Source organism: Coenobita brevimanus, chromosome 29 (genome assembly GCF_032717465.1).
Source record: "Coenobita brevimanus isolate Jiangsu-jjx chromosome 29, ASM3271746v2, whole genome shotgun sequence".
NCBI classification, from domain to species: Eukaryota; Metazoa; Arthropoda; class Malacostraca; order Decapoda; family Coenobitidae; genus Coenobita; species Coenobita brevimanus.
In genome coordinates, this window is record NC_136982.1 from 21,472,598 (window position 1) to 21,491,076 (window position 18,479).

An 18,479-nucleotide genomic window follows, 5' to 3' on the forward strand; every position below is an offset into this window, starting at 1 on the left:
TTTTAATGGCTCTTACTTGAAGCAAGTCGAAGGAGCAGCTATGGGAAATCCTCTTGGACCCAGCCTTGTTAATGCATTTTTGGCACATCACGAATCCACATAGTTACAGGATTGTCCTATTCACTTTAAGGCACTTTATTTCAAATGCTACATAGATGACACGTTTGCCATTTTTAGGGGTCCTTAAAATGTGCCGTTGTTTATGGATTATTTAAATTCTAAACATGAAAATATACAGTTACCTGTGAAACCGAGCAAAATAATAAACTTCCCTATTTAGATATTTGTATAGAGAGGACACAAGGAGCTTTAACAACGTCAGCATACAGGAAACTAACATATACAGGATTAACAAGTAAATTTAACCCAAACGTTCCCCTCCAACATAAACATAATTTAATTCTAACTCTGGTGACTACGGCCTATGATTTATGCTCCTCATATTTTTCTCTACATAATGAGCTACAGTTTCTGACGAAAACCCTGTACCAAAATGGATTCCCAACTAAATTTGTAGATAACCTTATCGGAATACAGCTAACTAAATTAAGAACTAATACCTTGAAAGTAATTCAAACGGTTGAGAAAGCTAAAGTTCATCTTTCAGTAACATATTTAGGTCCTAAATCATATTTTTAAAGTAACTATAAGCAAACTAACTCACGACTTTTATCCGTAGATATCGTTGAGGGTGGTCTTTAAATCTCCCCCAAACCTGTCTCATTGGTTTAAAGACCGTGTCCCAGATGTCCTGCAGTCCTCGGTGGTGTATCAGTTTCAGTGTTGTTGCTGTAATGCAGCCTATATTGTTCAAACAAAGCGCCATCTAACTACCAGGATTGCCGAGCATCAGAGAAGGTCTCATAGGACAGGACTCCCCATGTTGAAACCATCGTACTCAGCGGGTCGAAACCATTCTGAATCGGAAAGTCACCCTACAAATAGTCAAAAGTTTCGAATTTTGTTCACTGCATGGGTGACGGGATGACTTGAGAATAATAGCGGAGTCTCTTCTTACAGCAGAGCAACGACAGTCCCTTGGCTCACACGACTCCGCTACACAGTTGCTCTGTTTTTAACCAGTAAATCGTATATATTTTATTTCATGTAACCTACTCAGTTCCCTATTATTTTATGTTTGATAGCTGAAGAAAATTATATACTGGTTTTACTTTTTTTTCTTTTCTTTAGGTCTGAAGATGGTTTGTGTATAAAACCGAAACGTCACCAATAAATCATGTATATCATCACGCTGGTTTTGCTGGCCATCATTAGATTCCGCTTACCACAGCACGAAGTATCGCTATTTTTTTTTTCTCTCTCTCTCTCTCTCTCTCTCTCTAATACGGTAAGCATTGATAATCATATGTTTTTTAAGGAACATATAGCAACTGAATACTCTGTAGTTTATTTCACATAGATAGGAACTGTCTTTGAGAGTGATGTCGTTTAAATATTTAGGACTTACAAACATTTCCTTTTCCTTATTTCTGTTATATCAGCCTTTATGTTACTGATTCACTGTTCAATGTTTATGTCTATATTATCATGTTGTTCTTTAGAACAATTCTCAGTTATCCACAGGTATCTTCCCTTTAGTATCTAGTTAGCCTACATGATCTTCATCAATCATAATGAGTGTTACTGAGAACTACCAATTTCCAGGTCTCGTGGCTGTCGCACTAATCTTGTTGCAACACGGATAGCGTGAAGTCTTTTGTCCATTTGATTGACACAGCAGTAAAGGATACATATAGTAACAAAAAATCCAGTGAGACAAATTACCACTCTAGGAAACACAAAGACTGGATGTACCCATGAACGGTTAAAGGCCAAAGATAACTGGTCCATAACAAAATAGCTCTGATTTAGAAAATCCAGCATGCGTAGGTTATCTGATGTGATGGAAAGATTATCAGCTGGCAGATGGAAGGTAATATTAATGGGTTTGAAGATTTCATATTTGTGGGAGTGAAGTGCAAAGTGATAATGTGTAGCATGGGCGACTACAGACTCTGATTTTACCGGACAATAGTCAAGGGCCTCGTACAAACCAGTTGCAAATACTGAGGGAACAGGAGTTCCAGGACAAATAAGACTAGCAGGAGCTGGTACACTAAAAAAGAAATAGCGCATATGCTTCAGACGGGCATGGTGCACTTGGAGCTTGGGGGCTCGAACAAAAGAACAGACAGATTGTACTGAGAAATACCGGACTAAGGCAGATTCGCAAGGAGCAACGCTGCTAGGAAAGACCGCCAGGTGGTATGCAGCACAAACTCGAGAGTTAAGTGTAAGAAAAGCACACCTGTCGAGGTCACCGGAGGATGTGAATGCAATAGAAATATGATCATGTGAGAGAAGGAAGTACTCCGAAGAAACAGAGGTCTGTACTAGGGAATTATTGTACCAGAAAGGAAAGGGAATGATGTGAAAGAGATCGAATATGATTGAAGAATGACGAGGGATATGGACAACAATTTCTTTAGTAAGGAACGTGGCTTTAAGTACTGGGTAGTAGTAGTCGAAGAAGGAAAATGAAATGACTGAGATAAGTCAAAATTGGAGTGAGCCCATTTCAATGTAAAGCGGAGGTCAGAGATATGTATTAAATCTACAGCTGTATGACACGACCGTCGACAGCATTTACTAGAATACGAACTGAGATAGACGCTTGGGAGACAAGAGAGTCCAGACAAACCTGTAGGTTGTCTATGTGGAGTTTTGCATACAAAAATTCTGATACAATATTGATTTTTTGAGATTTCCTTTGTCAGAATTCCTGTGAAGTTGTTCAATGTGTGTGTGAGATCATTTAAATGGCTTGTGATCATCTGTGGGACAGAATGTTGAACATTAATTACTCTGGTTTGAGATTCTAGGGCACTGGCTAATTCAACAAGGTCAGATTTAAATCCAGAAAGGTCACGGGTGGTGACTACACCAAATAATCCACTTAGAATTTCTCCTCCGAGATCAAAGAGTCCACGTTTCACTCGTGAACCACCTATGGGTGTTTGGATAGGGAAAGTGTCTTGTAGGTGGGAGAACTGAAGTTTTAGGTAATCCATCTTCCAGCATATGGGTAGGTAGAGTGGATACCAAAACGCATCCTTTGAATGTTGTTCCTGGATAGCAGACAAAAGGGCCTGTAACTCCTCTAGCTGGTGTGCGAAATTGGGCAGGGCCATGGCCACGGCGGCCAGCGGCTCTAGGTCGTAGTGCAAGGAGACTACACCTTTCACCACAAGTACCTCACCTTCCACGCCAACCAAGGACCCGGGACGTATGACACCATCGTCCTCACCCAATCCAGACCCGACTAGAGTCAGCACTGCCAGCACGTAGACCCACAACATCTTTCCTATAAATACGTTGAAGTTAGAGGCGATACTTACGAAGAGGATTATGACGAGAGTGTGGGATGATAATGGTATGTAAGAGACTTGGTAGCAGAATGCAACTTTATAGTCATTAATAGCAGGGTAAGGTAGCGTCATTCTAGAAGAAGAAGAGTCTGAAGAAGTGTCAAAGGAAAGACTGGAAGAAGAAGCATTTCCTTGTTGAGAAGTAGATGAGGCTTCTCCTAGTGGCTCCTCCAATATTACGCCCCTCAACACATGTCTGAGATCATCGGCATGCACTCATGTGGTCTCTGCTTTAGACAGATCTTGTATTTCAAATTTATTTCCCTTTACAAGAGAGGACATGAAAAGGACCCAAGAATATACTATCTAGTTTTGATTCTCGCTCGTGATCTAGGGCAAAAACTAAATCATCTACTTGGATGGTAACATCGTAGGCAGTTGCGTGTTGCTTACGTACCATTTCTGCATTTGTGAGGGCCAGATTATCCTCAATGTAATTATGAATTTTCTGAAAATTTGACAGGTGAACCCCAACATAATGATCGTGATTGTAGATCGGATCAGGTTTAGACTGCAGTAAGGAATAAGGTATGCTCTTGTCAAAGCCATAAATGACGAAGAATGGAGTTTCACCAATCGACTTATTGAGCGATGCATTAACTGATGCAGCTACCTGTGGGATCCTCTCATCCCAACTGGAACTCCTATCCCTCAGCATGTGACACAGCCTCTCCAATATCTTCCTATTCTGGCGCTCTACTAGGCTATTTGAGGCTGGATGATGGTCAGCTATATTGCAGTTCCTAATTCCTTATCAAAGACAAATTTCTTTCAGCACTGAATTGTTGAACTCTGATCCTTTATCAGTTAGAATAACTTCTGGGGTTGTGAAATGGCAAATGATTGAATTAACAAAAGCATGGGCAACTGCGCTGGCAGATTTGTCACGCAATGGAGCCAATATCACGAATCTGGACAAATTATCGACTATTACTAATAGCTAGACGAAGCTAGATTCTGTACAGGGTAGCTTCAGAAGATCAAGGGAAACAGTTTGCCAAGGCCTTGATGGTACTGGGTATTGCTATATAGGAGAACACTGATTTGTTGTTCTTTTTTGACGAGCACATGCTAAACATGCATTGCAGTGCGCTTCTATATCCTTTTCCATAGTGGGTCAATAATACGAAAGACGTGCTTGTGGTAAGCTACTGTCTTTACCAGGGTGTGATGCGTGAAGGATGTCGTAGAGTAAATGAAGAGCAGCAGGAATTAAGCCTGTTGGAATGATTAGTTGTTTAACCATGTGACGAGGCACATTGTTACCTGTGAGTACTGAGTTTTTGTAGAGTAATTCATTGTTGAGCAAGAAATCAGGTACAGGGACTGGTAACTTGGGCAAAGAAGAATCATCACTGGACTCAAGAAAGTGTATGACCTGAGACCATAGAGGATCAACACACTGGAACCCATGGAGTGTGTCTTAACTGAATGCCAATTATACATCACAACAAGTTGAGACTGTGGCTACAGGCCGAGAGAGAGCATTGGTTACAACATTTGACTTCCCTGAAACATATTAAAAGGTTGGATTATAATCATTAACAGTAACTGTCCAACGCGCAAGTCGACCAGTAAGATTACGTCCCTGAAACAGGTCATACAGAGGAAGATGGTCTGTTTGGATGTGAACAGGGTAACCACAGAAGATGTCACGGAAATGTTTCAGGGAACAGACCACAACTAGGGCTTCGCAGTGAGTTACACTGTAATTCTTTTCTGTGGAGTTTAACACATGGCAGGCATAGGCAATGACACATTTCTTTCCTTTGGAGTCGTTTTGCATGACAACGTCACCAAGGCCCACTCTCGAAGCATCAGTACATAGAAGAAACGGTTTTGAATAATCAGGGAATGCCAAAACCGGGGTTTGTGCAAGAGCAGTTTTCAAGGTTGTAAATGCAGTAACTTGTTCATCTGACCATATAAAAGGCTCGTCCTTCTTTAACAGTTTTGTTAATGGTGCAGCAATCTGGGCATACCCTTTGATGAAACGACGATAGTAGCCACTAAGGCCGAGAGAACTGTGTACTGCATCTGTGTTGGTGGGAGCAGGGAAGTTTACCACACTGACCTTATTACCTGATGTAAGAATTCCGTGAACATTGACGACATGTCGTAGGAATTGTAGCCTCTTAAGTAAGAAATGGCATTTGACAGTTTGATTTTAAGTCCAGCTTGTTGGACCTAGTGAATACATCGGCCAATTTCTGTAAGTGCTCCTCTACAGAGTGACTAGTGATTATGACATCGTCTAGATAAGCAAAGGCTGAGTGACCTATCATGCCAGCGAAAACTGTATGAATTAGCTGCATGAATGGCGATGGTGCATTTCTCAAGCCAAATTGGAGTTGATGGAATTGGTGATGGCCAGATGGGGTGCTAAAAGCGGTGATTGGATGAGATGATTCCTCCATTTTTACTTGCCAGTAGCCACTCAAATGATCTAGGGAGGAGAAAACACAATTGAAGCCCTGCACACCACAAGGGTCAAAGCTCCATACTATCTGAAACCTGTTTTTTTTTTTTTTTTTCCATCAGCTGCTTCCTCTAACACTATCCTATGACTGCACAAAGTCACTTTGCCCACATCAGACTTTCACCCTTACTCCACTAATCAGAACTGAGCAAAGCAACTTTGTACAGTCATAAGGTAGTGTTTGTGTGAGCAGATAGTGGAAAAGAACAGTTTTCAGCTGGTATGGCGCTTTACCCCTTGTGGCGTGCAGGGCCTCAACTCTTTTTTCTTAAGGATTCCAACAAATCAGTGAGTACAGGAATTGGGAATCTGTCCAGAACAGTGAGTGCATTTACATGTATGTAATCTATGACTGATCGCAACTCACCACCTTTCTTTGGAATGAGAAATAGTGGACTGTTCCACGGACTGTCAGGGTGTTCAATAACGTCAGACTTCAACATTTCCTGAATAAGATGATTAGCCTGTTGGCATTGGCTGTGCAGTCAACAATAGGCAGGGATATACACTGGTTGAGCTTCAGGCTGTAATGTAATATTGTACTGGATTAGGCTAGTTTTGCCCATGTTCTCACCAGGTAGGGCTACTACTTCACAATAGTCTCGCAGGAGATTAAACAACTGACTTCTGTACTCAGGATAATTGTTCTGTTTCACATGAGATGCAAGATTAGATGGGGTGGTAATGTCAGTGGACTGGACAACTGAGCACACACATCTGCAACAGAGAGTGGGAAGTCCTGGCACACACGTACGGCCGCTAGGTATACCAAGTAATCACCAATTTGTGTCCCTGGACGCAGCTTAAGTGGGACATTAGTAGTGTTGGCTAATTACAGGAAGCATAACCTATCCTCCAGTACAGTACACAATGCCGATTCATAAGTTAAGCCATTCACACAACATGTCTCAGGTAGTGTTAGTACATCCTCTCCTACTTTCACACCCACAACATGAACAGAGACTTTGGTAAACTTATGCGGTAACAAAACTGTTACTGTGCGCCTCGTCTCCATGCATTCTAGAACATCATTCAAACTATGTGAAGTACGTAAATGAGACGTGTCTGGGTCGGCTATTGTGCCACTGTTAGAGGGGGATTGCCATGATCCACTGCTGAATGCTTAGAGGGTGTAGCATTAGATGTTGGTGAATTTGCTTGTTTGCTCTCAGGTAGTGGTGTATTTATCTCTTTATTCTCGAGTAAACGTGAGGTCATATGAGACTGAATAACCATGTTTATTTGGGAGAGTACCGGACGTGGGTATAACATGCTAGATACTGGGAACCCGTTAACTCGACCCATCCCAGCAGATTTTTCACCACTGACCCCCCCCCCCCCAATCTCAGCAGATTTTCAAAAAAAAATTTTTGGCTAAAACCTCCGCCTTTTATGAGAAACATTGAAAATTCAGTGGGAAAGTGCTCAGTTGAGTTTGGAAATACCAAATACAGGTAATAATATCCCCACCTTCGAAACGTGTTCTCTCAGGCTAGGCTCCAGAGAAAACGTTTTCTTGGGAGGGGTAACTTTTCCAAACCACTCATTACATGTAAATAATTATTTATTTGGTACGAATTTATATGTAGTACAAGAGTATATTTGTTTTCACACAATAATATAGGTGATAATAAGCATTGTTCACTCACCAAAAACATCAACATATGGCACCTTCCTTTATGACGTTACCGCCTCATCACTTCTGCTTGTTTCTTCATCTAGCTTCTTTCTTCCTTTGTCCTCTACCTCAGGAATCACTTTTGCCTTGAATTTCGTCATTGGAGAGACTGTGGTGCGACATGTCTATACTGGTCAGGTCATTCCTAACAGGTGAGTTGTTGAGAAAATGGCATGCAGGGGGGAGGAGGGGTCATGTGGGGCCAGGCATTATCCGCACCTGGCATTGAGCAGAGGAAGGTGTTCCTCATGTGCCTACCGAAAATCACCCGTGAAACTTGAAAAATGTGCAAATGACGGACCTCGCAATTGCAAAACGTATGGATATGTCGTCAGGTGTCACTGTGACAAAACGTGGCAACGTATCCATACGTTGTCAGGATGCCTCGGGTTAATATCTATTCTACCAAAAACAGGTAATAGGGCAATTGATTGGTGAGCCATTGTCGGTAAGCCAATAAGAGTATCCGCTGTATATGTGAGATCATTTGTTATATGAAAATCTGCAGTAAAAGATGTTAAGGCTTTATCAAGTTGTATCTCTAAAGTGACTCTTCCCTTGACCTTAAACTCTGAGCCATTCGTGCCGCATGGGTAAATACCAGGTGGTTCGGGGATCCCGACCTTTTTACTTGTTCCCCAATGCTGTTTAGAGAGGTATCAGAGATGAAATTTACCATATATCCTGTGTCCATGAAAAAGGAGCTTTGTACCCCTTTGCTCCATCCTAGAATAAGCCTAAAGTAGTTGTAGGCCCTACCTAGCAAATGGGGAGTTGATTTTCTGTAACCTTACGTTTTTCTGGTACGGAAGTATCATTTGTTGTTACGTTACATTCTTCCGATACAGGTGCTCTTCTTCCCTCGACTGGTGGCTCTTAAGGTAATGACACTCGTCAGTAGAGTGAGCTGTACTATTCTTGTGATATTTGCATGTAATACAACAGGATCAGGAAGGTGTGTGTTTCCGCCCCTGTGAGCGATGCCATCCTTGTTTGCGGTAACAACTGGACTCTCGATGACCGGCGTTACTGCAGTGCCAGCACACAACTGAAGATTGTTTGCCCCATCTCACATTGGACTGGTCACGACCGCCAGCTGGTGATCGGTACTGTGAGTGAGGACGAGTGCTAGGTTTCCCTCTCGTAGTTGGCTGTGAACGGGAGTAATCAAATGAAGTGGATGAAGTGTGTAATACCATCGCACTGGTGTCCGCGGAGTGAGAGGCTGAGGTGTGCATACTGGCCTGGCAAGTGATGTTTGATCCTGATCTTTTTTGTATTGCCTTTGTGATGTTAACAATTTTGTCACCTGGATTAAAGCCAATCTGTAGGGCTATCTCCCGGTGTCAGTCAGTTAGCTAATTCATAAATCTAAGGTAACAAAACAAATATCCAAAACTGTCTAGTGTATGCATAAGCTACCCATCAACTTCGTTTACCCATTGAGTGTCATGCAACAACTGGCACATCTCAGAACTCATAGCATTCATCGCAACAGCCACTTCAAGTACTTTTACATCTTTTATTGGTATTTCCATATCCTCCTCCATTTGTTTGAGGAGATTAGTTAAACCAATGAGCGATGCGGCTCTGGCATGTTTACAACAGAGTTGAATTTATTGTTGGCGGAATGCATCGAATGGCTGACAATCCTCGAAGTGCCCTGCACGAATTGCAGCTCCTATTAGTGACCTGCCCTGGTGTAACCGTCCCATTAAATAAGAGACTTTCAGAGGTTCAGTTGTGATTTGTCAATTGTGAATGTCTGTTTCGACCTCTCTGAGGAAGTCGTAGATTGAGACAGAACTATCCTCTCCCGTGAATTTTGTGCGGTTAGCATCGTCCAAATATATGGACTGTGGAGGGGGGATCCTGATTCGTCATCGTTGGAAGAGTGTGTGGTTAAGAAAGTGTGGAAGTAGTCACCGTACTAAGTTGAGATGGTGCATGGGAAGAGACTGTTGTAGTGGCAGTCTTGTGTGTTTGGGTAGGCGGTGGCATATTTGTAGCAGAAGATAAGGACAGAAGCTTTGGTGAAGGTTGTTGGAATTCTAGATAATCAGTTGGGGAAGATAACTGGGTATCTGGCGTCAATTTATCTGGATTACCGGCAGCAGTGGCAGGGTTTGTATAGGTGGTAGTAGGTGTGGTAGGAGTAGTAACGGTAACAGTTGAAGTAGTCAGAAGGAGTTGCTTGAGGCTTGATATATGATTTGCCACTACGAAGGTACGTTACACCATCATCACATACATTATCATCATTTTCACTGTCATATTCAACTGGAGAGAGGTCTACTTTCTTAACAAAAACAAATCATTAATAGGGAAGGAAAGAAAATGAATAGACGAATGAATGCATGAATGAATGAATGAAAATATTTATAGCATATGAAGAAATGTGATTTATATACAATGAATATGAATGGGAATGAATGAATTATGAACAGCGAAACGTGAAGGTAACTTAGGGAAAATGGAACAAAGTAGGAGCGGGTGAATGAAAAATAAGGAATGAAGAATATAATGTAATGAACAGAATTAAATGAATACTATAATCACAGTCTATACAGATAACATGCCATCTCTGTAGAAAGGAATGGAGTAGTTTGATGAGATGGGAAAATGCATGAATATGCACATAAAAGAATAATATTCACAGGATACTGTAGATAAGCATGTGGTTTTCACTCAAAGGCAGAGCAGTGTAGCGTGTGGCGGCAACTCCCTCCTCCCATGGAAGGCGTTGATTGGGTAGAGCAGACTGTGACATAAATGGAAGGCACTCAGGCAGCAGGGGAGGCGAGAAGCTGATACAAGCAAAAGACTGTGATGTAGCTCTTTGTGAGTGGCCACGCCCCTTCTTTCGTGGCGTCAGGGCGGGTTGGTGAGGGGTCGTGATGCACCAAGCTTAGCGGCGATTGAGATTACTCACTGTAATGGGGGCTGGGGAGGTAGGTTGGAAATATGAAAACTAAATCACTAAGCCCGTGGAGCGTGGTAAGGTAATAATGGGTTTTACAGGACTGATAGTTCAGGCAAGGAATGAGGTTAGTGGTGGAGGACTTACTGAGGTTGTGGCGGTGTGGTGGCAGGTGGGGGTTGGTGTGGAATGGTTATTCCTGCAACAGAGCCACTCAGGTATTCCGTAGCAGAACCACACCAAAACTGCAAAGAGGCTAGAGGCTGGGGACAGAAACAGACTATCGTCGTGGAAAGTGCAGTACTGTGGGCAAGGGGACACTAACCCAAAGATTGCCCACAGAAGAAATGACGTTTATCCCACTCGCTAACCACCAATTGTTGAGCCCCCACTCGTCACTTGCAGGCGAATTCAAAGTCCTGGGTGATTTTACGATTATGTATTTATACACGTTAACCACAGATCCTACCTCCACCATGCCTGCCCTGTCTGTGAGGAAGAAAAGACGGCTCGCTCCCAAGCCTTCCTCTTGAAAAGATTATGTAAGCAGAATCTGAACTGGGCCAGACCTTAGGTAAGGGATTTAGGTCACGTACGCCCTACTTAGAACACTTACTGGTAGAATATACTAACAACATCCTTACATACTACTATATTAGAAGTGGATACAATACTAAATGAGAGCCAAGAGCGTGAAAGAGTAGGAGTATGGCTGGGGTATATGTGTGGGAGTAGGGGAGAATGACAGGGCAAAAGAGGGTGCAAGTATTGTTGTGTGCAAGAGATGGAAGAAGAATATAAGCAAGTATGGATCAGTTGGTTCAAGGATTGTGTGGGTGAGATTGTAAGTAGGATTAGAATCGTGGGCGATTATGTGTGTATGTGCCAATGTAAGATCATGCAAGCAAAGTGAAAGAAGAGCTCTGGGCAAATGTGGAAGCATGCATGGAAAAGTTTGAGGAATAAGAGATTTTTTTTTTTAATTAGATATATGAATAGGGAAGTAGGGAATGTGAAGGTGGATGGAGCAGTTGGTGAGTGGGGTGAGCCTGCATAAGTGAATGAGAATGGCAGTGCTCTAGTGAACATCAGTAGGTATGGGGTTTGTGTTACCCAGTGTCCTCTTTAGGCACAAAATGATCCACAGGAATATATGGCGAGTGATGAGAAGATTGAGTGATGAATTGAATGAACGGAAGGCAATGATTATGTGTGTGTTGAAATGAGAATGAGAAGATATATAATGGATGCAACAGTGTACAGAGGTTGGGGAGTGAACTTTCAGACCACCACTTGTTGGTTGTGATTGATTGCTTGACTGAATATAAAAAGTGCATGTTCAAAAAGTTATTACTCGTTTGTAGGAATAAAACACTGAAAATAACAAAACTATAAAATACGGATTACCTATAAAAGTGGAAGGAGGCCAGCCTCATGAAGAAAATTAAATATATCAGTAAAATCACCGGAGGGTCCACCAAACATCGGGGACAGACAGTAGGCACCATCTGCCCCGTTATTCCTATGGAGAAATCTCTGACATAGGTCCCCCAGACTTGGACACTCGACAACAAGTGAGGGACAGAAAGGGGAACAAGGCAATCACCATAGTACGGTTGAGTCCCACCACTCATCAGGAACCAATGTGTAAGCCGACATTGCTCAATGCGAAGCCTAACAAGAGCCACCTCCAGTCGCCGAGGCATGGAGGGGAGAACCCTTGGCACAACCACTCTCTGAATGATTTCTTTTAGCTTATTATGAGCAATATCATCCCAGTGTCTCTGCCAACACGTACAAATCGTGTACTGCAAGTAAGATGCTACATCAGAAGCAGGAACTGGGTAGTTGGTTGGGGACTGTTGAGAAGATGCAGCTAGAGTTGCACTATGGGAGTCACTAAAAATAAAAAATACAGATTAGGGGAGAGTAAAAATGATTTTGAGAGCACATAAAGTTGCAGTCAGTTCTGCCGTTTACAATGAAGTATTACCGGGAAGGCTACCGCCCCTACTTAAGGAAAGGAAGACATCAAAGCCAACTCCAGTGTCAGTCTTAGACCCGTCAGTATAGACGGGGACAGAATGCTTATGAGTGAGGGGATACTCTAAAAAGAGAGAGAGGAACACCTGATAGGGAAGTGAGCTCTTTTTACCAATAACGCACCTATAAATTGTCACACGAGGGAGTAGCCAAAAATCTACCCTTGGAATCCGATGTGGACAAACTCCCAGTCCTGGAACAGAGAGGGCTAACATAACAGACCAGACCCTGTAACCAAAGGGCTTCAGGAAATTAGGACGGGTGTCATAAACAGAAGATCAGGAATCCTGGGAGACTATGGCACAAGAAACTGAGTCCAGAATGCAATGAAGAGGACACCAACACCTCAATATATACAACTGGTGTCACAAATCCAAGGGGAGTACACCAGCAACCACCAACAAACTTGAAATCGGGGATGACCTGAATGGCCCGGTTGCCAGACGTGTAGCAGCAACATGCACAGAATTTAACAACTGGAGAAGTGGATCTGTTGCAGAGGATTAGACCTCACACCCATATTCAGGTTTAGGAAGGATAAGATACCTATGTACGAGGAGTAGAGTGATGGTCAGCACCCCAAGAGGTATGTGCCAAAACCCTCAAAAGACTCAGAGCTTTAAAGAAAGCTGCCTTAACCCACCGCATGCCGCCTATTTTTAGCCTGATGGGTCACCCCAGTGCCGGCCATTTTTCGACCTTTTTTTTTTTTTTGGCTAAAATGATATATTTTGATGTGGAAACAACGAATTTCGCCATTAAAATGCTCACCGAGGCTCAGAAATCAGTTTTATTTAGTCCTGCATACTCGTGTACAGATATAGCCGCTCTCTCACGCTCACCACGTACGTGAGAGAAAGCCGTTTTCTATGTAAGGTATACCCAGGTATTTATGACGGGAACATATAGCAATGTTCAGTACACTTTTCTGATTACTTATTACTTCAGCATCTATCACAATTTGTGTGTCTTTCTCACTGTGAATGCATTATCTTACACTTACTTGAAGATAGGTACAACCTGACTTCATTATGTACAGTCCTGGCACTTACAAGAAGGTATTTACAATTTGACTTCACTATATAGTCCTGATACTTACAAGAAAATATTCACAACTTACACTTACATGAAAATATTTACAAAATGCCTTCACTATGTACAGCACTGGGTGAGACACACAGGCAGAATGAGGCAGAACGAGCGTGAGGGGAGGAGCGAGTGAGTATATGGCCTTGACAGCCTGGGGGATGGTCGAGGAACAGTTACCTTACATGCCTGCCAATTTTTACCAGCGAATCTTGAGAAATGCAGTCACAGTGAAGTTTTTTATTTTAAACCGTTTTAAAATGGCACTGGCACTGGCCGCAGAATTATGTCAGACAGTTTTAAAATGGCACTGGCACTAGACGGGTTAACAGAACGAATGTGAGGAATCCAGGTTAATCATCTATCATACAGAAGACCCAGAAACTGCATCTCTTCCACACAGGATAATCACCAACTATGGAGATACGAGCCAAGGTCTGGGTGAACCCCCCACAGACAACAGAAATGCATTGCCACTCTCTGCGTTAAAGAAAAACGGAAGCCATGAGACTCTGCCCAATCAGAAATTTTATTAAGAGCCAGCTGCAACTTCCTCTCTATCAGAGAAATTCTAGATGTGGTGAAGGAAACTGAGAGGTCAACATATAGTGAGCCTTGTACACCATCAGGAAGTATACTAATTACACTGTTGATGGCCACAGCAGTAAGACTAACACTAAGGATACTCCCCTTTGGTACTCCATCATCTAGTGCACGGGCATTAGAAAGTTCTCCTCCCACTCAGACCGTTAAAAAACGATCAGATAAAAATTGCGGAATAAAAATAGGCAAGCTCCCATGAAGACCAAGCTTATGAAAAGGAAGTAAAATTCCTCGATGCCAGGCAGTGTCATATGGCTTCTCCAGATCGAAGAAGACCGTGACCTGGTATTGGTTAGTGGAGAAAGCCTCACAGACAGAAGATTCCAAGGACAGTAGTGCATCGGAGGTAGATCGCAGTTTACAAAACCATACTGGGCAGGGAATAAGAAGTCACCTGTCTCCAAAAACTACACAAGCCTAACATTGACCATTTTTTCCTAAAATTTATATATAAGAGAAGTAAGAGAAATAGGCAGATAATTCATTGCTTGTAGGTGGTCCTCCCCTGGTTTGGGGAAAGGAATAACTACAGCAACACCCCAAGAAGCCAGAAACCAGAACACCAGATCTTACTAACCCGCCCCATGTCAGTGATGTACATGTATGTCACCCCCTTATGAGCAGACAATGCCAGCAACGTACATGTACATAGGCAATTTGATATATTTGCTAAAATTCGAAAATTCAAATCAGGCACCAAAAAATCAGCTGGGATATTCCATGCCTGTCTAGGCCTCACCCTCCAGGTATGAATCATTACCGCACACCTAGGTCTCGTGGGAGCCCGTCACATCAGTCTGATTTTGACAGTGAGTGAGGGAAGCCCAGCACGAGACTGAGTCTCTCCTTGAGGTGCCCTATGATGGAAAAAGCATTTCTCTATTAGATGACAATGTGGCTGAGAGGAAGTACGTCCAGCCAGACTCAGAATCTAGCAGTGATGAGGTAATATCATCCCCCAGGAAAGCCAGATATATGACAGTGAGGATGGTATCCTCCCTGGCAACCCCACTGCCACCACCCCTTCCCACCAGCTCCTGTCTCCCTCGATCCTATGATGATTCCTCTACTGAGGATGAATATATCAGGAGGATCCTAGTGCTACCTACGGTCTTTCAAAATGGTTAGGATCTCCCCATAAAGAGCCGAAGGCTGGGGAGGATGTTCAAACAAAAAAATACAAGGTAAGTAGTGCCTTGTTTTATACATGTAGGACGAGGAGGACCGCGCCATCAATGACCTCACAAAGACCTGAGTCACCTCAGCCCAGCACCTCAGGCACACGTGACCTTCCTTATGGAAATTCCCCACCTCATTATAGTGCTTCCTCCTCCCTTATTTGTAGAGTGGGGATGAAAGGAAAGGGAAAGGGGAAAGGAAAAGGGAAAGGTAGAGGTAAAAAAGGTGATGGTCGGGAGGAAGGTGAGGAGGTGGAAGATATTCCACGTTTGACTTCGGTTTTCCTCCTCAACCTGACGCTGGGGACAGTGGTGGTGATGGTGGAGATTGTGAAGCAGATGATGAAGTGTTGTGGGAGTGGGAGGATGGGAACAATTTTGTTCTCATTCACCAGCCATTTACTGGTGGAGACACGGCAGGCTGTACTGTTCCAGAGTTAAACCACTTCTCTAGGAGGATCAATTTCTTCAAAAACTTTTTAAATGGAGAATTAGTTCTCAGAATCTGCATACTTTCTAACACGTATGCAGCATTCTGCCATGGCACAGACCCACACACACACCATAGCTGGCTGATTGATGCTGACATATCTCTTGATGAGATATACTTGTTCCTGGTCTTAGTTCTCATGATGGGACTGATAAAAAAGAATCAATTACCTTCATACTGGAATGTGGACCCCCTCATGTCAACATTCGTCTTTGGAAGAGTTATGGGGAGAAACAGATTCTAGTACATTCTCAGTTGGCTCCATTTTTACGATACTGAGGACCCCAACAACGTAGGTAACACCGACAGGATGTGCCAAATTTCACCTAGTGTTTGATCACCTGAGGGCGCGATCGTATCCCGTTTCGCTACAGAGATCTGGTCATACACGAGTCTCATGTTATGGAGGGGGAACATTGCCTTCAGGCAATATATCTGTATCCCATTCAAAAGACACTGCTTTGGGTTCAAAATTTTCGTCATGTGTGACTGCAGGACTGGATATGTGCAGGACATAGTCCTGTACACCAGTGCACAGACGGAAATTGCAGAGGATAGGACTGTCGGTTTGTCTGGCGCAGTTGTCAAGACAATGATGCAGCCGTACCTTCATCATGGGTACATCCTGTACCTGGACATATGCCACACTAGCCCATTTCTCACTCGGTATTTGCAGCAGCAAGAGCCTGACATCTGCGGTATAGTGAAAAAAAAAAAAAAAAAAAAAACAGGCGGCACATGGTACAGTTGGGCAGGAAACTGCAAAGGAAGGAGGTTGTGTTCTTTCCAGGCAAATAATACCCTCGTCACTACCTGGCACCACAACCGTGAGGTAAACCTCCTTTCGATGGTTCATCGTCCCCTGATGCATGTCACAAAGACCAGTTGATTACTGCTGTGAAAAACGTGTGCACATTTGGAAGCCTAAGGCTGTAATTGTTTACAATATCAATATGCGTCAGGCAGACCAGTCGGATGCAATGATATCGAGCGTCGATTGTGCCAGACCCACGATGAAGTGGTACAAGAAACTGTTCTTTCACCTGCTGGATGTAACAGTTTTGAATGTTCACCTCCTCCACGTGAATACCGCAGGATACAATGTGAGTTTCAAGGACATCAGCAGGGAACTGTGCAGGAAGCTGCTTGGCTCCCATGGTCATAACTCTGCCCCTAGAAAGCATTCAACTGGTGGTGAAAATCCCCTTCACCTCACCAAACATCATTTCCCTGAGTTAGTAACAGCGACAGGTGTGAAGAAGAATCCCCAACACAGGTGTCAAGTGTGCCAACACAGCACAGTACTGCCAAGAACACAGCGAAAGGACACCATTACCAGGGTGTGGAGGGTGATGTGGGGCTGTGCCTCACACCCTGCTTAAAAAAATACCAGACCCTACTCCGCTTCTAAACTCAGTGGTACATGCGACAAAAGACGCAAGTGAAATGTATATCATTGTAAATAATATTGTTACGTCCCCACCCCAAACTGCCACAGGCTCCAAGAGCAGTAGTCCAGTACAGGAAGGACGTTGCCCAGTGACTTGTTCTTCCAATGGTCAGCCTTTAGGTGTACAGTACACACAATCAGCTCAGGCGCTGAAAATAGGCTCAGGCATTTTAAACAGACCCTGGCTTCTTAAGTTCACTATCTTTGTTTTCCAAGTAATTACACTTAATGCTCTCCAACTTCACTTCACTATTCTCACAAGCACTGGAGCTATACAAACTTCACTAACTGCAATCACACTTAATGTATGACAACAACACTTCACTATTTTCATAAGTTCCGATGGTATACAAACTTCAGTACTTCACTCTTTGCCAACAACACTTCACCGTTTTCACAAGTACCGAAAATATACAAGCTACACTGACATTGCACTGGCACTGCTCTACAATCAAACTGAACTGAAAACCGACTGAACTTGCTCTTGTCTCTTCCCCATCCTTATATAAGCTTGTATTGTACTAGATTGATCTACTATTCTGGTATATTCCAGAGAGAGAGAGAGAGTGCACAGTTACCAACTGGAGACAACCAAAACATGCCAGAACTCTTCCACACTGCACAACATTCTAAATTATTCAGCATACAAACTTTAATTAAATAACAAAATTTAACATCAATCACATAACTAAAACATTATAGAGAAAAAGAGCACAAAAATTAATGCATAACTTACAAAATAACTATGCTCACAAACAGCAGGCAAACTGGCAACTGACTCATACTAGGACTACCCTACGGTAAACATCAAGAAACGTCGAGAAGTTGCTCAACTACCTAACTGGCAAATCTAGTTTCTTAACACTACCCCCTCCCTAGTTCTCTGTCGTCCCAACAAAATTAAACAATATATACAACCCTAATGAAACATCTAACTCTACGCAAAATAATCCTTCAACTTATGTGGATGTGATAGGAAGCGTTACGAGAAACACGCTGAGGTGGTTTGGCCATGTGGAGAGGAGGGAGAGTGAGAGACTGATGAGGAGAGTGTATGTGAGTGAGGTGGAGGGGGAGAGAGGGAGGAGGAGGCCAAGGATGTGATGGAGGGATGGAGTGGAGAG